This window comes from Rissa tridactyla, unplaced genomic scaffold (assembly GCF_028500815.1).
Source record: "Rissa tridactyla isolate bRisTri1 unplaced genomic scaffold, bRisTri1.patW.cur.20221130 scaffold_33, whole genome shotgun sequence".
NCBI lineage: Eukaryota > Metazoa > Chordata > Aves > Charadriiformes > Laridae > Rissa > Rissa tridactyla.
The window spans coordinates 876,026-900,388 of NW_026529545.1; the positions used below are offsets into that span (position 1 = coordinate 876,026).

At 48.3% G+C, this 24,363-nt stretch overlaps 1 protein-coding gene across 1 annotated transcript in view; it reads left to right on the plus strand.

The window, feature by feature from the left end:
• Positions 1-24,363, plus strand: part of LOC128903419 (scavenger receptor cysteine-rich type 1 protein M160-like) — a 903,222-nt gene that overhangs the window by 737,134 nt on the left and 141,725 nt on the right. The window lies entirely within an intron of this gene.

Below are 24,363 nucleotides of genomic sequence, written 5' to 3' on the forward strand. Positions count from 1 at the left end.
CGGCTGCAGCCATCGAGCCTCCACAGCACCTTGGCTTGTTGGCTGCATCCATTCCATCTGAGAGCCGATCCCTTCTCCCCTTCCTGCAGCAGGACAAGCTGAAGGCGATGGAGAGCGCAGGGCAGGAGCAGGCAGAGGCGCAGGCAGCATGCCCTGCCTGCTGTGGGGACACCGGAGCGCAGGTGGGGCAGCTCCTGCAGCGCTACGAGAAGCTCCAGGAGGTGGTGGACTCCCTAATGTCCCGGCGGGCGGTGGGCAAGGTGCCGAGGCAGCTGCCGAGGCAGAGCCAGGTAGGGAGATGGCGGCATGGGGGGCTTGGGAGGGGGCTGCCGGGACTCCCCTGGCTGGTCGTGCTGTGCTGTAACATGGGGGAGCCCCTCGCTGCTCCCCACATTGCCTTGTACAAGTCAGCAGCACGGAAGGAAATGAAAGCCTCGGTGCAAATGTCCTGCTGGCACCGAGAGCCTTTGGCCACCGGCCAAGTAACCTGGCTCTGTCCCCACGGGGCAGCCAGTCCCCCCTTGCACAGCACCGCCCTGTCATCTTCCTCCCTGCAGCAGGATGAGGAGGTGCTGAAGCGCGTCCAGGCCACCCTTGTGCAGGTGCAAGGCAGCTACGAAAAGCTCAGCTCCGTCGTGGGGAACCTCCTGCGTGACAGTCAGCGGCAGCAGCAAGATACCAAGGTGGGTGGCTGAAAGCCCCACGGGGTCAGAGCATCCTCCAGGCAGAGCCTGGGCACCAGCAGGGATTTGTCCCTTTCACGGAGGTTTTTAAGGGGGGTGGGAGATGGACGGGGGGTGCTGAGCTGGCCGGGAGGCAGCTCCGACGCTGCCGTGGCATCATGGGGTGCTTTCTGTGTTGGCAGGCTCTGTTCCAGTCCCTGGAGAAGCTGGTGAAGGGCAAAGCGGACAAGAATGACCTGATGCTGGCACTCGATGTGGTATGGCCTCGAGGGTCCCCAGCACCAGCCAAGGGGGTCCCAGGCAGGGTGACAATCACCCCTTGTCCCTTGGGTGCTTGGTGGCAGCACCTGCCGGGGGGAGGGAAGATTTCCAGACTGGCTGCGCGTCCCTCGCCAGGTCCCTCTGTCTCCCCACGGGTCCCTTTGGCTGCTGGCACCAACCCCATGGGGGTGATGGGGCAAGCAGGGCCACGTAGCCACTTCTCCCTCTCCTCCCAACATGAGCTGGCCCTGCCTAGGCTACCTTCGTCCTCTCCCCACCGCTCTCCTGCCCTTCCCTCTTGCTAGAAAGCAGACAAAACCAGCCTGGCTGGCAAAGTCAACCGCAGCGAGTTCGACACAAGGATGGAGCGGCTGACTGAGATGCTCGAGGAGGTGCTGAGCCGGCAGACGGGCCAGGAGAAGGTCCAGCAACAGCTTAGTGAAGAGGTGGCCTCCAAGGTGAGGGGTGTCTCGTCTCTGCCACACAAAACCTGCTCCTTCAGGGCTTGGCATCCCTCCGAGGATCCCTCTGCCAGCTGTCCCAGCCGGGGACCACCGTGTCCCATCCCGGGGCAGCTGGCTGAGGGGGGGCACCTGTCCACAGCTGGACCGCCAGGAGCTGGGGGCTCTGCAGAAGCAGCTGGAGGGGCACTGGGAGAGCAACCTCAAGCAGCTCCAGAAGGGCTCACAGGCAGGGGCTGATGATGCAGCTGGCATTAAGAAGTGAGTGCAATGGGGACGGCGGCGCCTTCAGGGACACCTCGCTGCTGCCTGCGAGCTGCCTGCCTGTGTCCCCCCCAGGAGCTCACCCAGCCCTTTTCTCCCCACTCCAGCCCGCTGCTGACCCATTTCCACTGCCTGTCCTGCGACCGGCCCCTCGACATGTCGGTGCCTGGCCCGTGAGTAGCACCTGGCGCTGTGGGCGGGACGGGGGGGCGATGGGTGCTGGCAGTGCCCCGCTGTGCCAGGCACAGGGGTTCGGGGCTCTGCCTGGGGGGTCTGACCCTGCCCAGCCCCCTCGCGGCCCTGCCTGGCAGCAGGGGGACGCAGAGCCCTCCCCGGGGAGCAGGGGGTGCCATGGGCTACAAGCCCATGGGTTTCAGGGCACTGCCCCGTCACCCATCTACGGCTCCTGCCCTCCCCAGGCACATCGTGACCATCCCATCCCTGCCGCCGCTGTCCCCCCGCCTCGCCGAGCACCCCCGTCCCATTCTCAAGCCAGAGCAGGAACAGCAGCATGAGCACAGGTAGGGGACACGGGGACCCATCCCCGTCCCACTGGGGTGCAGGGTGGCCTGGCCCCGGCGAGGGAGAGCTCTTCCCCAGGTGGGGGCGCAGGGGTCCGGGCGGACCTGGGCAGGGCAGGGGAGCAGAGCTGTGCTGCAGAGGGTCAGCTGTGCTTACCCCGCCTCTGGGGGGTTTTACAGCCCCCCCTCGCTGCCCGTCTGGCCCAAGTCTCTGTCTCAAGGGCGCTGAAGCCACGTGCGATGAGTTGTGTCTGGTCTCAGCCTGACCTCGGGCTTAGGGAGGTCAGGTTCCTTCTCCCAAACAAGTTGCTGAAATCAAGCGCTGCAGCCGGGACAGCCCAGCTCCTGCCTCCTGCTGTCCTTGGCGTGGGGTGCAGGGACCTGCCACTGCCACGGCCAGCTGCCGGGGGCTGTAGGGAAAGAGCAGATCCAGCAGGACGGCCGGGGGGTCTCCTGCAGCAGGCGGAGGGGAGCCGGGAGGGACAGACCCCACCGGGGAGCAGCCCCTGGCCCCCTCCCTGCCGTAGCAGGCTGAAGCACGGGCTGCCACGGTGCCGGGCACTGAGCATCCGCGTACCCTGTCCCACAGGCAGCCGCCAGCCGAGGGCAAGTACCCCACCGTGCCGCGGAGCTGCGGGGGCCGCCACACTGTCACCACCCCGCTGCAGCGCCGCCAGGGCCTCCAGCTCCCCCGGCGCCTCCAGCCGCTCCTGCTCCCCAACAAGGTAGGGATGACAAAGGTAGGGATACGGCGGGGGCGACTGAGGCCGAGCCTCTGCGGGGGCGGCGGGGGCATCTGTGCCTCAGTTTCCCCAGGGAGAGCTGGCTGTGGGAGGGTTGCCAAGGGATGCCGAGTTCGGCCCCGTGGCTCAGCCAGCCCGCTCTCTCATTCCCAGTGCAACGTGGTGGACCTGTTGGCAAAGGACGGCTGCATGTCCAGGGAGCAGCTGGACAGTCCCGTGCTCACGGACAAAGAGGGTACGGCCGGGGCTGGCTTGGGGAGAGGATCCCATGGGTGTGAAGGGGACAGCGGGGAGGGCAGGGCACCCACGAGGTGCTGGGTTTTCCCCACCCGTGTCCCCCCCACTGCCCCCACCCCAGCTCACGCTGCTCTCTCCTGCCACCCCTGCTGCCTGACAGGGCCAGCACAGCACCAGCCCGGGCTGCACAAGGCAGCGGAGAGCAAGAGCGACTCGTCCGACTGCCACCTCCCTCACGCACCAAGGCCCCCGCGGGACAGACCCAGGAGCCGGGCAGCTGGGCAGGGACAGCTGCTATCCAGAAAGTGATTTCTTATTTAATTAATAAAAAGTCTTTGACCTTATTTTTTGTTGGGGCTTTTTTTCCCTTTTTTCTGGGCCATGAACAGCAGTCACAGGGACAGAAGGGGCATCCCCTTGATAAATCACAGCCCCCAGTTCCGCTCTCCCCCCTCAGAGCCCAGTGGGAAATACAGCAGGCAGTGGGCTTGTGGGCTCCTGTCGCCTCTGCGCGGGAGTTCTGCTCTGGGCTTCCCTGGGATGGTGACGCAGCTTTCTGCCATTGGGAGCCACGATGCAGATTTCAAGCGCTGTCATGGAACGGCGCTGGCTGCAGTGCTGCGCCTGCCGAGTGAGCGCCTCCGACGCACAGGAACACCAGGAGCGACACAACACACTCCCTTTTACATGGCACAGTGATTTATGATCAAAGCGCAACAAATTGCTGCGTTTCTTTGTCAGCGATGGAATAAAAGGACACGGTCTTGTTTTGTAGCTCCAGCAAAACTCCAACCTTCAACGGTTTATCCTTGCAGAATAATGTTACTTGATCTCTGTGCCACGCTGACAGCTGCTCTTTGGGACCTAGACATTCTCCGCACCAGGAATGCTCCGCTCTTCCTAATTTGTCCCTTTTTCCAAGAAGTTCATCAGCAACTCCAACAGCCCACCCATCGCTGGCCTGGGCAATTACTTCCCAGTAGCGGCACCCCGCAGAGAAGCTCTGGGAACAGGTCACTTGGCTGATGCAGAATCTCTTGACGATGGCTTTAATAACAGCGGATGTGCATCCCTACTCAAAACAGAAAGAAAACCAACAGCCACACGATAAACTTTCACCAAAGTTCAATCCTGCAAATCAGCAGAAATCCTCAACCAAGCACCAATGACTGCATCCTGAGCACACGGAAACATTTAACAGGCACAGCTGAGGAAACAGCCACGACAGACTCACGCGCTCCAGCGTGAAGGGGAAGGTACTTGCTACCTTACAGGACAGATCTTATTCCTAACCGCAGTCTTACTAAAAAATGTGCCGATAATAAATGGGACGCTTCCCTCAAGAGAACTGACATAGTCACCCGTTCACTGGGACATGTTCTTGCACATTGATCAGCAAAAACACTTGTTTTATGTTTTCAGCTACAGCTGTAGTACTCTGTGTTGACTGTAAAAATAGTTCTGTAAAAATGTGCCGTGGTTTTGGCCAGATTGGCCGATCAGAACGACAGATGGCCCTCCCCCCACTCTCTCCTCAGAGAGGAGAGGAAGAGATAAGGAGATTTACGAGTTTAGAAAAAGAACTAAACTACTTTGATGAAAATAATAATAAATAAGAAAATAGTAAATAGTAATAGAATAATACAAATTAAAGAAAAAAGCGTACAATATATACAAAACCGTATCCAGCTCCCAGGATGACGATGGCGTCAGCAGCAGACACAGGGAAAGTCCCAGACTGGAGTCGGTGATGGACAGGAGCTGAATTCCGGAACTAGAGTCAGGAGTGCTCGGATCGGGATCAAAGGCAGACGGACAGACAGGGTCCTCCTCAGACGTCGGCCATTGAAGAAAAAACGAGCCAGAGCCCCCTTTGCCCCTTTGATCCCTCAGCTTTTATACTGAGCGTGATGCAGATGGGATGGAATACCCTGTTGGTCAGTCTGGGGTCACCTGTCCCCTCTGCTCCTCCCTGCGGGTGGGACCCTGTGTATCGCAATGTTTTCAGTTAGCTGCATCATACAATAGAATGCAACAAATGTGGAAGTCGTTGACAGTATTTACCATTTAACCCAGGGTAAACAAAATTATGCATAAGGTAAAGATATTCCTTTTCTGACCTCTTCAAGTCTGCCCAAAGCATCGTTCAGTTTTCTTCTTCTTTCCAAGGCCAGAAGCCAGACTTGCTGCCATTTGCTGACTAGAAGGTTTGCCCGTGGATTCTGGGGTTCCATTTGCGCCTGGGCTGCTGACAGATACGTGCCTGGGGCTGGGGAACGCTTTCCTGTTAAAACATGACAAAATGGGTTAAGTCTCACTCCGTTCAAACAAAACAAACATTCACAGGAAGGGTACTTGACCTTCCTCAAACTACTCCTTCCTGTCCCAGATAACGAGCCCATACCCTGATCGGATTGCATCGGGTGGGATTTTTTGTTTGTATTATTTTACCATCGCTGGGGAAGGAAGGACCACGTGGTGCTTGAAGTATTTTTTGTGTAGTGGCTGCACTAGTGAAGCCACACAGGTTAAATCGAATCTTTGCAGACCTCCCAGAGAGCTGAAAGGTAAACAACCTGATTTTGGAAGCAGGTTCCACGGACGGGTAAGTATAAAGTACAACGGGTAAGCATATCTAAAAACGAAAAAAGCAATTTCCTCACTTGGTGATTCACTTTCCATTCGACTTCACTGAACACACTTCCTAACTGGATCCACATAAATGGATAAATGCGCGTCTCATTTGATTTAGTTCTTCTAAGCTAAGCACTGGAAGCTATTCGTTATTTTATTTTCCTAACAGGGCGAACAAGAGGGATATTCACAGAAGCAGATGCATCTTTTCCCGTCCTTCCTGATGAGGCTCACTAGGAACAAGGTCTATTCTTGCCAAAGTTATTCCAGAGATGGACGTTTTTCCAGGCTACCACAGGATGCACTCCTGTGTGAACTTCCTAACCTATAAACTCCGTTTTACAAAAAGGAGGCAGATTCATTCATGTGTTTGCTGAACTCCTTCAGCACTGAAGGCAGATGAAACCACAAACGACGTCTGGACACTTCTTCAGAATAAACCGCTTCCGTTAGATAAGAATATAAAAGGTTCATGGAGGGGACGCTGGATTTGTGACTTTATTTTTTTTGAGGGCCTGTTTCTAACAGTAGTTGCACAGGGCACGTAGGTATTTTCTCTGCTCAAGTTCCAACCGACCACACAAAAGGCTTCAGCAGCTGCAGAGCTGCATTACCACAAACAAGGAAAACGCCTTAATTATCTGTGTCCCGTCAATTTCAATCAATTCTCTCTACATCCAAAATGGGCTCTGAATACTTCTCACATCATCTGCAGGCCAAAAATTAAATGGCAGATTGAAAGGAAAGGAGGGGATTTAGGAGGTTATGTATTTGTAAGATACATAAATTGTATGTAACAAGAGAAGAAGATGGGGACATGGACACCTTCCTAAAGTTGGCTGAGATTTTCAGAGACGCATTCCATTCTTCTTGTTAGTTGGATCCAATTGGGATAAAATTCTGCAGAATTCAAAACAGCAAATCGCTATTTTCTGAGAAGGAAGAAACAAGAACGAAAGATGCGTGATGGCCGCATACATTTTTTGAGACCTGGCTTAAGCAGAACTAATCAAGGAGGTTACTGCTTCAGGGACAGCAGCAGGTTCAATAACTTTGAAGTTCCCTGGGTCAAATTAAGGTGAATAAAAGTGGAGACTAGGGTGAGTTGCTCTGTTTAGCTAAAACCTATGTCACTTGCATGGCACACGCAAAGGAAGGAAAGAATATGGAGGAGTAAGAGGAAAAATATTAGTTATTCCAAGCCTGCGTTTCAGCTATACTCTGCATCTTGAAAATCTCTAGAGAATTATTTACGGAGTGCTAAGTTTTACTGCAAGACTCATCACTCAGATAAACATCAAAGGAACATTTCAGTTAACGCTCATCATAATCACACACATGATGTTTGGCAAGTTCAATTTCAATAGCCCTGGGGTCTCCACCCAGAGGTTTCTGTTCATTCAGCAAGTCTTCTGTACGCGTCAGCCACATCAGCAGCTCATCCAGGGCGCGCTGGAACTGCCCCAAGGCGAACAAGGCACCTTCCAGCTTGCGCTAGAGTAAAAATAAAATTAACAAGGAAATGGTTTCACAATGCTATTGAATTGGCTTATGTTAGCATTAGTCACCACAATCCAGAGCAGCGTCCGTGCATCTGATATCATAAACCCAGGGAGAAACAGTCATCCAAGACAAGCAACAGCTTCGTACTCAGAGCCGAGGCTGCCATTCCCCTGTAAAGCCTCACACGCCAGGCTTAAATCCCGAACCTTCAGAGACCCCATGTAGCCAGAGCAGAGTTAAGCTGGAAGGTTCTCTCGTCGGAGATACGACAGTAGTTTTTTATCACTTACAACAGAATTTCAATAGAAATGCAATTTGCTGCATGATCTTTAAAACCTTTTCTTTGTTGTGAAATGACTCAATGTAGGAAAACAAAATACACTTCAAAGCACTGCATCTTTAAATCTCTCTTTCACTTTGATAATTTAAGGAAAGAGCACTGAAACAGTTAAGGATTAAGTTGTGTATTTTTTTTTTTTTTAAAGTGCTCAGTTCAGCAGCTAATATTACTTTTGCACATATAAACATGTTTTCAACCGCTACTTAAGATATCATCAACTAATCAAAATTAAATAATAATGATTCAAGATGGCACTGCTGACGGAGGAAGTGACAAAAAATACTGCTAAGGGTTTAAAAACCACAAAAGCAACTCAATAAATTGTAAAATTCAAATTATATTATATATAGAATCATAGAATCGCTGAGGTTGGAAAGGACCTTTAAGATCATCAAGTCCAACCATTAACCTACCCTGACAAAAACCACTTCTAAACCATGTCCCTAAGCACCACATCTACCCTTTTTTTAAACACCTCCAGGGATGGTGAATCCACCACCGCCCTGGGCAGCCTGTTCCAATGTTTAATAACCCTTTCAGTGAAAAAATGTTTCCTAATATCCAATCTAAACCTCCCCTGACATAACTTGAACCCGTTTCCTCTTATCCTATCACTTGTGACCAGGGAGAAGAGGTCAGCCCCCATCTCTCTACAACCTCCTTTCAGGGAGTTGTAGAGGGTGATAAGGTCTCCCCTCAGCCTCCTCTTCTCCAGGCTAAACACCCCCAGCTCCCTCAGTCGTTCCTCATAAGGTTTGTCCTCCAGACCCCTCACCAGCTTTGTCGCCCTTCTCTGGACACGCTCCAACACCTCACTGTCCTTCTTGTAGTGAGGGGCCCAAAACTGAAGGCAGTACTCCAGGTGGGGCCTCACCAGTGCCGAGTACAGAGGCACCATCACTTCCCTACTCCTGCTCACCACACTATTCCTGATACAGGCCAGGATGCTGTTGGCCTTCTTGGCCACCTGGGCACACTCCTGGCCCATATTCAGCCGGCTGTCCACCAACACCCCCAGGTCCTTTTCTGCCGGGCAAGTTTCGAGCCACTCCGCCCCAATCCTGTAGCGCTGCATGGGGTTGGTGTGACCCAAGTGCAGGACCTGGCACTTGGCCTTGTTGAACCTCATAACATTGGTCTCAGCCCATCGGTCCAGCCTGTCCACATCCCTCTGCAGAGCCAACCTACCCTCAAGCAGATCAACACGCCCACCCAGTTTAGTGTCATCTGCGAACTTACTGAGGGTACATTCAATCCCCTCATCCAGATCATTGATAAAGATATTAAAGAGAACCAGCCCCAGCACCGAGCCCTGGGGGACACCACTTGTGACCGGACACCAACTGCATTTAACTCCATTTACCACCACTCGCTGGGCACGGCCGTCCACCCAGTTTTTTAGCCAGCGAAGAGTACACCTGTCCAGGCCATGAGCAGACAGTTTCTCCAGGAGAATGCTGTGGGAAACGGTGTCAAAAGCTTTGCAAAAATCCAGGTAGACAACATCCACAGCCTTTCCCTCATCCACTAAGTGGGTCACCTTATCACAGAAGGAGATCAGGTTTGACAGGCATGACCTGCCCTTCACAAACCCATGCTGACTGGGCCTGATCACCCTGTGCTCCTGCATGTGCCGTGCAATGGCACCGAGGATGATCTGTTCCATGCCCTTCCCAGGCACCGCGGTCAGGCTGACTGGCCTGTAGTTCCCTGGATCCTCCTTCCAGCCCTTCTTGTGGATGGGTGTCACATTTGCTAACCTCCAGTCAGCTGGGACCTCCCCGGTTATCCAGGACTGCTCATAAATGATGCAAAGTGGCCTGGCGAGCACTTCCGACAGCTCCTTCAGTACCCTTGGGTGGATCCCATCCAAGATTTTTGCACCTCCAGGTGCTGAAGCAGGTCCCTCACCATTTCCCTTTGGATTATAGTTCTGTAATTTCCAAACCAAAAGGAATAAATGTGTAAATTGATGCAAACATGATAGACACTAAGAAGCTTTTCTCAAAAATCTAAGTTGTGAAGAAAGCCCCCACCGTCAAGTTTATTTACCTGTCTATTGATGACTTTTTCTTCTAGGCTGTCCCACATTAGTTTGAGCTCTGAGACAAGGTCTTGAGCTGCGTGCTTGTCACTCTCCTCTGTTACCCTCTGCAGCAACAGCTCTGCCTGACGGCTCAGTCCTTCCATTTCCATCTGCTGCTGACAAGCTTCTGTCTTAAATTGCTACGGTAAATAGAAAAAGAATACACGTAAACTTATCACAAGTAGTGACCTTCTGGAATACAGCACAGTACAGCAGTATTTACAATACCAATGCAGCCCTCTCAGCTTTCGTACGTTTGGGGGGTTGTCATCCAGGGTAAAAATGCTTGTAAGACACCGATCACCCCGACGGTCGCAGCAAACTGAGAATCTGCAGCAGTGTCTTAATGTTCTAGCAGGTATTGCTAACTGTGACCACAAAATGGCAAAGATGGCTAATAGGAAAGTATTCTCCAACGATCTCTCTGGTCTGCACAAAAGGCAGAACGCATCTGGAGTCACTTCTAGCTCTGGGGGTTGTGATAACACCATCCGTGAAACTTCAGATAGAATTGTTTTTCAGAAGACCTGAAAGCAAATTTTCTTCAGCAGAACAGCCTCTCTGGTACATGCAACTGGGATAGCACTCTGAACAACTCGCCTAGGTGTGTTCTTCTGAAGTACGTAAGATTATGGGTCATTTGAAGTTACATCATAAAATAGATAGACTAAACAACCTGCCCACAGCCAAAAAAAGTACAAGCGAGCCATGAAACCAAGGACATTACCTGATAGTTACACATCCCTGGTTTTTATATATCGCATAACGGCCTACCGACGTCAGGAGCATACTCAAGTCACAGATCCACAAAGACAGGCTTCTGAAGGTCTAAGTTAGCCTGAAATTTTGATTTTCCAGCTTGCTAATGTACTGGGAATGTTGTGATCTGTGTGAGCATTTAGGTAAAGCCTGTAATTGCAGAAGTGAAGCTGTGGAGGCATTCTTTCAGAGCCTCAGGGAAGCTGTTCACGGTAGAAACCAGAACACGTAAAAGTCACAGCAAAAGAACCCTGCACATAATAACCTTACAGCCTGTGAAAGACAAGGAATGCCACTACAAGTATTTCTCGGCTATCGGAACATAGTCACAAAATAAAATGTACTTTCACCAAAATTTGGAATAGATTTTAAAATTAAACACATTTTAAAATGAAAAGTGTGCAATGAAATGTTATCTGAAATTTTCATACAGATTCTTTTCTACTAGAAGTTGAAAATTGCTTTTGACTCTTGAAAAATACAGAAAAATACTAAACACCACAGAAAAATGCAGACCGATGAAAATAGAAATGAAATAAATTGCTCGTTCATACCTTAAGTTCCTCAGTTTGCTGCTTCACTGTCTCCAGACCTGTTCCAACTGGGGACATAGATGCCAACCCGCTGCCAGCAATGTCCACCCAGTCAAACATTGCCTGAAAATCACAGTATGAAATTGAAGCATGAGCAGAGAAATAGTGTCAGATTTCAAAGTCGCATTAAGTAGAATACCAGAATTTTTTATTCCAGAGAACAAGATTGCTGTGCGCTTTGAAAACAAAACAAAGCAAAACAAAACCAAACAGCTTTCTCCAGTGGAACCTAGGGGTTTTTGCAATACAAGGGATCCAGTATTAACTAAAGTATTGCACGTAATGGTTACGAGAATGTACATGCTGCAAGACTGAACCCCTATTAGCAGCAATATCCTGCCAGTACTATTCATGCGGACTAGTACTCTACTTCTGGAGTAAAATCAGCAATTTTTATGAATACCCCGAAAGGTAAATACAAGACAAACTCTGTTCCGCACTCCTTCGGAGCAAAGATGGAAGGTGGTAGCTGAATGATAACACACTTTAAATGATGATGACACAAGAACTTCTGTTGAAGGATAACGGTATCTGTATCAGGAAGATGGAACGCGACCCATTCAGTACAGATTAGACAGTGATGGCCAATACCTGAGCTTGACTGAATCTCCTCAGGATAAGGCAGTTGGAACATCAAAAAACAAATGAAGTCTCCCCAGATCTGAGGCTTTGTGGGTACTTCCCTTACTCCTGATATAATGCAGAACAGCCTCAAGAACACTCCAGTTAAAGATTAAGAACACCTATAGCACTCTGGGCAATTCATTACATAGAGGAAAAAATACCTCTGCCAGGCCCTTTTTCCTCCTGCCTGTTATCTGTGATTCATGACGGAGAAGAGCTTAGGACGGCTTCTCAGAGCTGCCCACTGCTACACAACTCCTTGGCAAAAGGAGAACTAACCCCCCCAACACGCTCAACAGGGTGAGGCAGCTGTAGCTAACAATCTGCCCACAATACTTTTAATAGTGTCTATTGAAATGAGCGTAAGGCGGCAGTTACATACAGTTCTTGTACAAAGTACCAAGCTTGTAGGAGGTACAACGTGCAGCCCCAGGAAATACAAAGCTCTTAAAGCAACGGCAATGTTCCTAATGTAACCCTACAAGTCAACCTCTGGGCAGTATGAAAATAAGAGACCTTGGAGAAAAAAACATAGCCAGGGTGCACCGGAAAACAAGATGTTGCATTATTATTAAGATGTGTTCTGCTCCTTGGTCTGCACCGAATACACAAGCAACTGCCCTCAGTGTCAGGTGAAACTCTGTTTTTAAAGATCCAATGAACCAAGACAGACAGTAATTCCACTGGGCAAAAAGATAGCTTTGCAAAATCTGACCATGAAAACCCTTCTACTGTTTCCATCTTCCAGCCATTCACTGACAAAAGACATGAGGCCTGCCACTCAGCCCAAACTTGCAAAGAATAGGCAAAAAAATGAAATAAAATACAGCACATATAGAGAAAAGATATCTTAAAAAACTGCTGGAAAGTTTACCTACCGATTTTAAAAGTGAATCATCTTCCAAAGTATTGTGATTGGATAAATTACGCTAAGAATGATGGTCCAGTATGTCTATATTCTTAGTGTAATTATGCTAAGAATTCCTGGAATGGTCCAGTAACATTATGTTAATATTTTGGGCTTAAAATAGTCAAACTGAAATATTTCACTTATAAAAAAGGTGGAATAAAATTGAAGTTCTTTCACTGTCCTCCATTCAAAGAAAACAGCTGCAGGTGAGTATACGGACCTGTATTCTGTTCCTTTTGGATCATGTAAACATGTCACACCCTCAACTCGCCTATTATGTTACGTACTGACTGCCACCAGGAAATGTGAGCAGGATTACTATAAACTTGTGTCTTACCAATAAAGGGGACATCAATTTCGAATCTATACATAGAGGAGTATATGAACTACTACATGCAGAAAACAACCCAAACAGACTTAGCCTTCAATGGAAGAAAAACCTCCAACCCAACCAACCCCGAGAAAAAATATCTGCCTACTGAAGAAAACAGTCGCTAGAATCAGTGACACATGTCACCTTCCCAATCACGTAACATTTTTTACTACAACCACATTAAATCCTATTGACTCAAGATTGGGTTAGGTGTATCACACCATCTTACCTGCAGTCCATCTCGGTATGGAACAGCTGCCTGCAGAGCTTCAACAAGCTTATCTGCCCGGTCTTTCCTTGTTTTGCTTAAGGCATCCCAGGCAGAATTCAGCTGCAAATAGGTGAAATTTACTCCAATGGACAAACGAATGTTACTGCTGCTGTATAATGTGCGTTCACTCATTATTCACTCATCAATAACACCAATAAACTAAGCATGAATAGTTCACATTAATTCCATGTTAAAACTCTTGTTCTCCTTATCACTGCATAGTTACTTTCCTTCAGAATGCACTCGACGTTCTGGATGGCAAAAGCTGTAAAATTCAATACTGATTATTGAATAGTTTCATTAACCTACGGATTACAGTCAATATGGGAAATAGTATTATTAAATCATTTGGAACTGCATCCTTATCAAAAAGGTAGCTTAAAAGAAACATACACTGCTGAACACTGGAGAAATTGTCAGTACTCTGTAGTCATCCAAGCAGCATTGTCTCAGTCAAGATGTCGCACTTGGCATAAACCAGATACGTTTCAAATTTATTCCAGCATTCCTATTGCAAAAAGTAGCCATCTATTGCAGTAATCAGTGACTATTTCCACAAAAAACCTTTGTCTTTTACAGAACTTTTAACCCATAAATCAATACAATAAAATTGTCTATACATTCTAAACTAATACGAGCCAAGATCCATTTACTTGAAAAGCAAACCTTACGTTATCATAAAAGCTTCAGGGGTATCTTACATTTGCCGCAAAATGTTTATTTGCAAAATTTGTTGGGGGCAGGGAGGATATACCAATTTCAGCTGAACAAGCACCTGGCGTAGCAGATCCAAGCACCTGCATTTCCCGTACCTCATCTATGCTCTTGTGGACAATAGGTTTGTCAGGCTCTCCACAAGCAGCTCCAAGGTCAGAGCCAAGGCTCAGAACTGTTGCTAGTTCCTCTTGCAGTCCATCAATTTCGTCTTTAGCAGCCTACAAAGAGAAAAAAATTCAATGCCGCTCACACTAACTTTAATAATCTATGTACAGCTTGTTTTCAAGATAGGACATGGCAGGATTCGGCCTGTGGTTTCTTTAAAGTCCCTTGGACTTACAATCTGACGCTTAAAACACAAGCATCCCTTTGCAGGGTCAGAGTGAAATCATCTGACACCAGTCTAAATTAGAACAACGGCTTATGATGTCACTTTGCATGAGATGAAAAAAAATAAACAGGAAGTTTTCAATTAGATTTCTTTAATCAGAGTGTTTTCTTTTTCAGAGGTTCAGTCAACCCTCAAATCTTTAACTATCAGCATGAATAATTACAGACTTAGAGCATAATACATAGAGCACGATACATGCGTACACCTTTCATTTAGATGTTACCTATTACTCAGGGAATCTCAAGTACGTATCACTTTCAAAAGTCTCAGTGACGTGCTTATTATATACGTGTTTATAAGCAGATATGCAAATATAAGGACAGGCACCTGTTGCATGCTCATTGCAATTCAGAACTGGTACATGTTATTTACACAGACTCTCGAGATATCACTATAGTAAATTCCTACACAATTATCCCCCTTGGTCTCTAAAAAAATAGCCTCCTGTGGTTGAGAAGAGAAGGTTGAGGGGGGACCTGATTAATGTTTACAAGTACCTAAAGGGTGGGTTTAAGGCGGACGGAGCCAGGCTCTTTTCAATGGTTCCCAGCGACAGGACAAGGGGCAATGGGCATAAGCTAGAACATAGGAAGTTCCGTTCAAATACACGGAAAAACTTCTTTACAGTGAGGGTGACAGAGCACTGGAACGGGCTGCCCAGGGAGGTCGTGGAGTCCCCTTCTCTGGAGATTTTCAAGACCCGCCTGGATGCAGCCCTGAGGGATGTGCTTTAGGCAACCCTGCTCTAGCAGGGGAGTTGGACTAGATGATCTCTAGAGGTCCCTTCCAACTCTGAAGATTCCGTGATTCCGTGGTATTTCACAGTAATTCTGCCTTTTCTCCGCATACTGTAAATAACATACTTTAAGTCAACAAAATACTTTCTACTGACCTCAGCATCTTCTTGCTGTTGCTTGAGTACAGACGGGTTAACTCCAGGTCCCTCCAGTTCTCCAATGAGCTCCTGAGTATCTTTAATAGTAGCTGCAAGAGCCACGTGACTACACCACAACTTTGCGGCTAGTTTCATTACATCCAACAATTTGGCCTCCCTCTCCTCAGTCAAGGTCTGGATGTCTTCCCAAACGAGGACCATTTGGTCTAGTTTATCTTGAACAGCTAAACAACAGAGGAACTAGATTACTACCTTGGCAAACGATTCTTGGCCAAAAATCTCTCTACAGTTCTACAGCAGAAACATATGGGTATCTTTTAAAATTTAGACTGTAAAATTGTTTCTTTACAAGACGACTCATAACCTTAAGTGGAAACAACCACCACAACCTTAAAAAATAAAAGAAAGGTCATATCCACGATGAATTATTTTAAACAAATACTTTGCTTTTATACATCTTCTCCAGCTTCTCCAGGAGAACACAATCCCCAGAGCAGTGGTCATCAGAAATGAAGATTTTTATATGCTGCAGCTTGCTGCATTTCCACTACATGAAACTTTCCTCCATCTATTACCTTTAGCAGATATATCCTTATCGGCTCCTTCTGAGCGAGCAATCATTTCCTTCCCTCTCTGTTTAAGCGTCTCCTACACCGGCTGAAGTCTTTCCAGATCCACTGACACGTTCTTATTTTCACTGATTTGCTCTTTAATCTTCTCAACCTCTGCTGAGGTTGAAGGTGGCTGCCTCAGACATTCAACTGTGCCTTTCAGACTCTCAAGAGTCGAATCTATCTTGTCATGAAACTGGTAGGGTGGTAAAGGACAGAAAGAAGTGGCAGAGAAATTAGGAAAAAAAAACAACTGCAAAATGGCATTTGAAATTCTCTTGGAAAAAGGTACTTTAAAATTAACATATTTAACATCTCTAGCCAACAGACATATGTGCCACTTACAACACTGCCCTTTGTGGTTCTTCCCCTCTCTCAATATCTACATTACAAAAATGACCTTGCAAAATGGTACTTCCTCTCAGATTGAAGAATTTTACTGTGAAATCCGGTTTCAGTCCTGAGACGTTCCATCTGAAGATACTATACATAGAGCAGAATCTACTTGCCTTTACTCCTGTGTCATTCATACAGTAGGTTGTACCTTATTTTGGAGAGCCATGACTCGTTGGCTCTTTCATGAGCCATTTCATCATTTTAGCAAGCTGTTTACCTGAGTAGTAAATACATACTTTTTCATATCAGGGCCAATACACTGGCATATAACCACTGGTTAAGATGCGATATGTCTGGTCATTCAAAAAGACATCTCTTAGTGCCCAGGTGATGCTTGTTACTGCAGTAAAGGAGCGTTACTTTCTGCAACTAAAAGCACACAACAGCGCGTGTTATGTTGACCCACAGTTGACTGAGACCAGGGAGGTGTCCAGAAACTCAATTACAGCTCTGTAACATGGTTCACCCTTTGGTATAGGTCCAAAGACAGCCTTTACTACATGCTTTTGGATCCCTAGAGACTCCTAAAAACACCTCACCACCGTGCCCCTTTCAATTTACAGAAATTAGTAAACCTTGGGTGCATTTAACGATCCCTCCGGGACCTACAAAAAGCACTCTTGACTACACTTGGGAAAGGTGCCAGAAAGAGCACAGCAAAACAAGATTGCCTGATGGGAACAAATAGCTCCATCCTTTCTATTCAAAGGAATACAGGCAATGCGAATGTAATGACTTCTTCCCACCACACAACCCACTTCAAATCAGACACTGTGACCAACGTTATGGACTCAGTGTTTTTATTAGAAGTGCAAATATCATGCAAGCCAGCAAAATGTGTTATGGAAGATAAGTAGCCTTCCCACCTTCCGGACTTCTGGAAAACTGATTGCAGCAACAAAACCTTACAAAAGTGGTAAAGATGGGAATTAAATTGGCACTATCAAGGTCTAATTTTAGGAGAGATATATATTAAATTTTAAAATTGTTGGTACATTCAGTGGGCTTCCTTGTACTCGTACTTCAATGAATGAGACGAGGTGTTTTAGAACTTAAAAGGAAGAAAATGCAAGTCATTACAACCTCTCATTCTGGCTCCATAGGTTATGGGGTGCCTTTGATACGTAGTGCTGCCACATATTCCTCTTGGATAGAAAAACCTTCCCCTGGGCTCAGCTCCAGCAACTGAGGCCCAGGTTTGTCCATCTTACCTATATGAGGCTTGTGCTCAGCCATCAGCCCACGCAGTTGCTATAACAAACAAAACGACTTATCAGTTTCTTATGCTTGCACCACCACATTACAGCTGTCCACACTTCTAACACATCCAGCTGGCAAGAAATGCCAAACACCCTTCATCCTAATGTCAAGCGCAAATACTATCAAACAAAGGTAGTGATTGCTCTGCCAGTGATGGCTCCCATTCCAACAGAGAGCTACCCAGGCTTTAAACACCACAATTAGAGACGCACTGGAAAGGTCCATGCAATACTCTTGTAGGATGGATGATTGATTACAGGCAAAATATCAGATGCTAACTATGCATATGTGTCGGGGGCGGCTAGCAGAAAAGTACAAGTATGCAAGAAATTCGAGGGCATGCCGACCTTGCAGACCTGAGACAAATAACTCTGAGGAGCCAGGGAACAACTGGCCTTGCAGGTCTGAGATAAATAACCTTGAAAAACTAGGGAGTAGGCAAAAAGTTATCACTGTAGCTTTTAGCACATTCCAAAACTGTAGCTTCTAGCATGTAGCGAAACCGCAAGTAGGAGGGATTATTGTAATGAAACATTTAGAGCTAAGGCAATTAGAAATGATAGATTTTGTGTAATTTATGTAACTGTTAAGTAACGGTATAAAAAGCTTTCCGACGCGTCTAATAAACCGACATCTTGCTTGCATCAAGCAGCGTTCCGTCTCTCAATCGCGGCACATATGATCTTGGCAACAGACACTCCCCATATCTAGTACCTATAACGACAGAAATGGCAACAGTATTCCAGGCATGTGCATAACACCACTGCATATATACTTTTCATGGTGGTATTTGTCACTTGCCTCAAACCCTTCCATTGAAGAACATCACAGAAAGAGGTACTGGCATTGCAAGAATATGAATTCAAATTATCCTTTCTTTAAGAAGAGGGAAGTGGCACCAGGAAGTGTCAAAGAAACCAGTGAAAAGGAGAAAAGGACAAGGAAGGCCGATTAGGAGAGACTATCAACCTAGTTTAGCAGTCTCCTCTCTGGCCACAAGACCCCTCTGTCTTCACAACAGCGATACTTCTTAATTGACACAAAGTTTAGCAAGTAATTAAGAAGTAAATTAAATCTGATCTCAGCTGTCTACTCCCTCTCATCATCCACCCCCTAAGGAAGTCAAAACTGTGCATAAAACTTGTGGAAGTGAAAGGTCACAAGGTGCCTTCCAACTTGCCGAAGGATTTGGGTTTTGTTGACTTGCACCCCAAGATCTGACAAAAGGGAAAGGTTTCTTGTGGGAGTAGCCCCATCCTTCCCTCCACTTTTATTTATTTTCGCAGCTCATTCCTCCCTTTTCAGGAAAATCCCACTCTCTTGTCAGGCACTGTCCCTCCCGGTGCTGTGAACTCCACGCGTTTCTACCCTATAGCCCCTGCGCAGGAACATGAGAGGCACATGCTCTGTTCCGCTCAGCTCAGACTTTGTTTAAGTTAATGAAGGCACAGAAAAGGGCCTGTGTCAGTCTCAGTGTAAATACATCCTCTTGTCTTCAACTAAGCTTCTTCCCTTAAAAAGACATCCTGATACTGGCTCGCTTACTTGCTCCTCCCCAGAAGAGGAGAGGTTGAGAAGATTGACAAGACACTGACCATGACTCTCAGCAGCCCTCTGAGGGCAAAACAGCAATGAAAACACAAATCCCCCTGACTCTAGCTCTTACCCAGAATGTAACTCCTTGTACACCTTGTAGCAAGAAAAATAATGTTGATTAGTGGAGAAGAGGCAAAGGTGAAACTAAGAGCAGCCTGAAGTTTTTTAGAAAATAATTTTGTGTGGTTTATTTCTGTGCACAAATAGATGATTTGACACAAGGCCCACAAGAGTGCACATTTCTGGGTCCAAACCTTACGCTAGTGCTCTGCCCACGGCTTAGTTCAAACCAAACTGACTGCGTGCTACTCACACAGAACCGACTCTATGAATTCCATGACTGGGAATAAAGACAGGCATCAGTAAATACATCAGAACAGAAAGGTAAGTGAATACAGAAAACGGTTTTCCATTCACATTCAGAACCTTTTTTTTTTCAATACAACAATAAAATCATTTGGTCTTGTCCATGATCTACTATTGGGTAAACGATTCCAATAAACAAGTATTCCAGATCAGATTACGTGTTAAAATTGCCTGACATTAATCTTCTACTTAACAAACAGATCCCAGATAATGGCATAGCCCAGGGAAAATGCAAAAATAGAAGCTCATCTGAAGGGCCTCCCATGCAAGCAGAATGATTGGGGGGACAATCCTGTAAGTAAAGCAAGCATGATTTGGCTCACAGTGACTGATCAAGCTAGTTTGTAAAGCTCATGTTACATAGCTAGTCTTAATAGAGCCTGTGTGTTCATTGTGGACATAACAGGAAGACAAATGAGTGAACCCACTGTTTACCAGTACATAATAGTGGCGTATCTTCATTAACTGGTCACAGAGTAAAAAAAAAAAAACACAACAGAGTAAAACTTTGAAGCCAGGGTTCATCCTATCTAACTGGAGTCGCTTAACTGAGGCAGCTAAAAACACCCCAAACCTAGTTACTCTGTGCTCAGCAGGGAGAGAGAGGTCTGTCCAGTAGCCACATGGGTTTGACCTCACTGCACAGTGCGAGCTGCACACTCAGCCTGGGGCCTCTGTGCAGAAGAGAGAGAGAGAAACCAAGAGGCCCAGGGAGCAGGAAAGAAGGGCGACGGGGAAAGTAGAGGGAGAGGAAGGATGACAGAGAGAGAGAGGGACTTGGAGAGAAGAGAAAGGGCGACAGGGAGCCGAGCACAGCAGGAGAGAGGAAGGGAGGTACAGGGAGGCGAAAAACAGGACCCAGAGGGAAAGGGGAAGGGCAGGGAGGAACAGGGAGGCAGAAGAGGGCTGACAGGAGCCCAAGGGCCCAGGACTCACCGCAGCTCCCGGCTCTGCAGATCTGTCCTGTCGGCCTGTGCCAGCCTCCCCTCAGCCGACACAAGATGGCCGCCGGGAGCCCTGTGCCGGGTCCACAACTCCCAGCGTGCCCCGGGGCGCCCCCTCCTGCCCTCTGACCCCGCGGGAACCATGGCCGCCTCCCCGGGGCTGCCCTGGCCCAGGGCCAGGCCCTGGAGCACGGCTGGGGCCGGGAGGAGGAGGTCAGGGAGGGAGAGAAGGTTGGGAGAGGGCGGCGGGGTGGGGGGAGAGGGGCGGGAAGGGCCAGAGGGCCGGGGAGAGCAGGGGGGAGCTGGTCAGGGAGCGGGGGGAGGAGAAGTGCTGGTGAGGAGCGGGAAGAGATGGAGGGCAAGAGGTGCTGGTTAAGCTGGCAGAGCAGCGCGGAGAGCCGCCTGACAGCAAAGGTGCCCGGTGGCCGCAGAGGAGCCCAGGTGAGCTGATTCTTTTGGAGGCCACCAGGGCAGCCTTCCTCCGCCCCTGGTTTTGGTGAGCGATGGAGCAGTGCAGAGCCGTCCCTCAGGCATGCAGGCCTCAGGAGGGCTTCCCAGTGCCCCAGTGAGAGATCCTGCTCCCAGGAAGCGCCTCCCCATGGAGCAAAGGCCATATCCAGCCACCCGGCGCTGGGTACGGCTGCCCCAAGGGGTGTCTCAAGGAGGACGGGGTCGTCCGTCTGATGGCTCTGACACACAAATGGTGAGCTGAAGGCCCGTGGCCATGGCTGGCTGGGTCAAAGTCTCCGAGTTTAGTGACATTTGGTGAACTCCTGCACTAAGTATCGCATGACTTGAAACATCCCTGAAAAAATGGTGGAGGTTTGTCTGCGTGTTCTGCATGCTTCTGGCTGCTAGACTGTGGCTAGGAGGGAATGTGCTTAGTTATCTCTCAAAGGGAGACAAAAGAAGTGCCTAAGTAAGGGTCAGCGTACCTCTTCAGAGCTTTGGCTGTTTAAATGTTGACCTGAACTTCTACAGAAACGGTAAAACGCTTGCACTTTTCTTCTCTTCTAGTTCCTGCGTGGGTACAGGGAAGAAGGCAGCAGACGTACACATTAGCTAAACCCCCTTCTTATTGCCAGCCGTAAAGGCGCCTCTCGGCTGGGAGCCCGAGAAGGACCCCGTGTGGCATCCTTTGTCACCCAGAGCTTTCCCTCTGTTCTGTTCCTGACGAGGAGCCATGGCCGCAATGGGGAACGACTCCTGTGAGTAATGACTTCACCAGCAGGCTTGGGCTTTTGTGAATCCCCAAAGGCAAGGGATGTGGCTGGTGCTCCATCCCTGACTGTTGATTTGCTGACAATCTAGAGGCAATTCTGGGGCGTTTCCTGCCAGCAGCCGGACTTACCCAGGTGTTTTCAATTAGACACGGGAAAAGGTTTTTATCCCTCCTGTGCCATTATGTACAAGACCTTGAAAGATGTTGTTTCTCATAGAAAGATCTCGCCTCAGTAGGGTTACCTTTGGGGCTAGATCACTTGAGCTGGTAATGCACTGCAAGACTCCAGCGGGCAAGGAAGGTAGGCCGAGGCACAGAAATCCGAGCGTGGGTTTGTTGGACTGCTGGCAAATTGAGCGGGGGAACAGACTGTTTTCCAAACAGTCAATTTCCATGGCAGTCCTGTACAGAACCCGACTTTTAAAATAGGCTTTCGTGCACCACTAGGGTCTCCTCACTTCTCAAATGTCAGTTTAACATGATAGGCCTGCTGGTTAAGGACTCGTCTGCTGCGACATGGCTCAGGACCACACCAGGGCCAGCAGCGCTGCTTTCTGCATCCCGTGGGGGCGCTGGGCAGAGGGACGGGTTGGCAGGTCCCGGCACGAGGTACGTGTGTGGGACGTCAGGGTGACTCTCGCCTGGTTTTTCCCAGCAAAGCCCCAGCCGGTGCCAGCCCCGAGCTGCGGGGCTGTGCTCTCCGCACCCAGTTCATGGAATAAATTTGTTGTGTTTCATCAGATACTGGTTTTGTCTGCTGCCAGAGAGGGAGGGGAGGCCGAGCCAGGGCCACGGGGGCCGCTCCCCCTCGCCCACCCTCCGCCTGGGCTGCCGGGAGGAGCCGGGCTGGCCCCGCCGCCACAGCCCAGCGCCATTGCTGACAGCCCCAGGCTGGAGACCTTGTGGGGCTGGGAGGCGGGGCCTTCCTGAGGCCTCCCCCAGCCGAGTCTTCTCCCCTGACCATGTCTGCTGTGCATTATAAGTTCTTCTCCAAGCTGAAGTACGATATAGTCACCTTCGACGGCCTCCACATCTCCCTCCGCGACCTCAAGTGCCGGATCATGGGCCGTGAGAAGCTGAAGGCGGCCAACTGTGACCTGCAGATCAGCAACGCCCAGACCGACGAAGGTGCGTGGGGGCGCGGGGCCTCAGGGCAGTGAGGAAAAAGCATGTGCTTCACTAGGTTCCCTTAAACGTGGGGTTGCCGAAAGGGGCTTTGCCTAAAGGGCCTAAAGGGGCTTTGCCTAAAGGGCCGAAAGGGGCTAACTTTCCTGCTTCAAAGAGCATCAGTCGTGTGTGGCAGTGACACGATCCTCCTCTAGGTAGGTTGTGTTGCACTTTGACCTTTGTAAAATGAGTGTAATCTTTTAAACTTGGTACACTGGTGGCACAGAGACTTAGTGAAGGTAAGGGTGTTTTCCATGCGAAAACACCAAAATACCCCAGTGGTTTTCAGAGCACAGCTAGAGAATACGTTTTGGTGTAATATGTATATATGCCAACTTTTTTGGTTTATATGCATAACCGTGACTTCCAGTTGTTATTCGTCGGATGTAGATGCTTAAACTCACCTTCAGGAAAAAAAGGGGAAAAAAACCAGGGATTTTCTGCCTCAGTGGGATGTTTGGAATTCCTATATGCGGACATACAGTATTGCATTTTATACCTTTGTCTGTGCAGCAGTCCTGACAAAATGTTGAAATGCTCTTGGAAAGAACAAAGTGAAGCTTGAGTGAAGATGGCCTCCTTGTTCAGATTTTTCTGAGTACTCCAAGCTTTTACAGTTCAGTAACTGCTACTTTTCACAATGGAAATCCAGTAATAGAAGCAAAGCTAGTATGAGGTAAAAGTAAACAGGATTTGAAAGCTCAGTGGAAAAATATGAGATGATGCTTTTAGAGATGCCGGGAAGGCAAAGGGATGGTTGGGACCTATTTTACAGAGGGGGTGGGGGGATGTCCTCTTCCACGCTTACTCTAGAGGCGTGTTCTGTGAGGGCAGAATTCCCTTCAAAAAGCCCATACTCAAGAATAGCGCATTTAAACTTGCCTCCTTTTAATTTGATCTGAATTTCTTATCATAGATGTTCTCACAATACCGTGGTAGAACAGTAAACTCCAGAACTCAGGTTTCTTGAGTACTCTTTCCTGCCCTGTAACATTCTGTCTCAAACCCCTTGGAGAATGTGCTATTCTGCTTATCAGGCAAAAGACAAAAAAGTATAAAACCAAAAATGGGACTCTGAACGCTCTTGGGTGATTAGTTTTAAGGAAGAAGAGCGCTCTTCTAAGGCTGTCTCTGCAGCTCGGAACTTGCTCGAGTTCAGTGTTACAGCACGCACTTGACGGTTTTAGTAATGCTGTGATGCGATGTCTTCAAAACAAACTCCCGCTAACTCCAAAGGAAGTCATGCCCATAGGAAGAATATACTGAAAAATGATGCATAAATTGTGAACTATTCCTATTTTGGGTCTGATCCCTGAGCAAAATCTCCCTGACAGAGCTTGACTTCATATCCAGTATCTTTGGTTTTCAGGCCATCGTTCTGCAAAGGTAAGGGCTTTTAGCATTTGAAACTGTAGGCAGATGACGGGGAATGGCTGCTGGTAGTGCTTTAAAACAGTTAGTCATATCCAGCTGGTGTAAGTACAATAGACAACCATTCTCATGGGAAGGTCTTTGCATTTTAAGCTTGCTCAGTC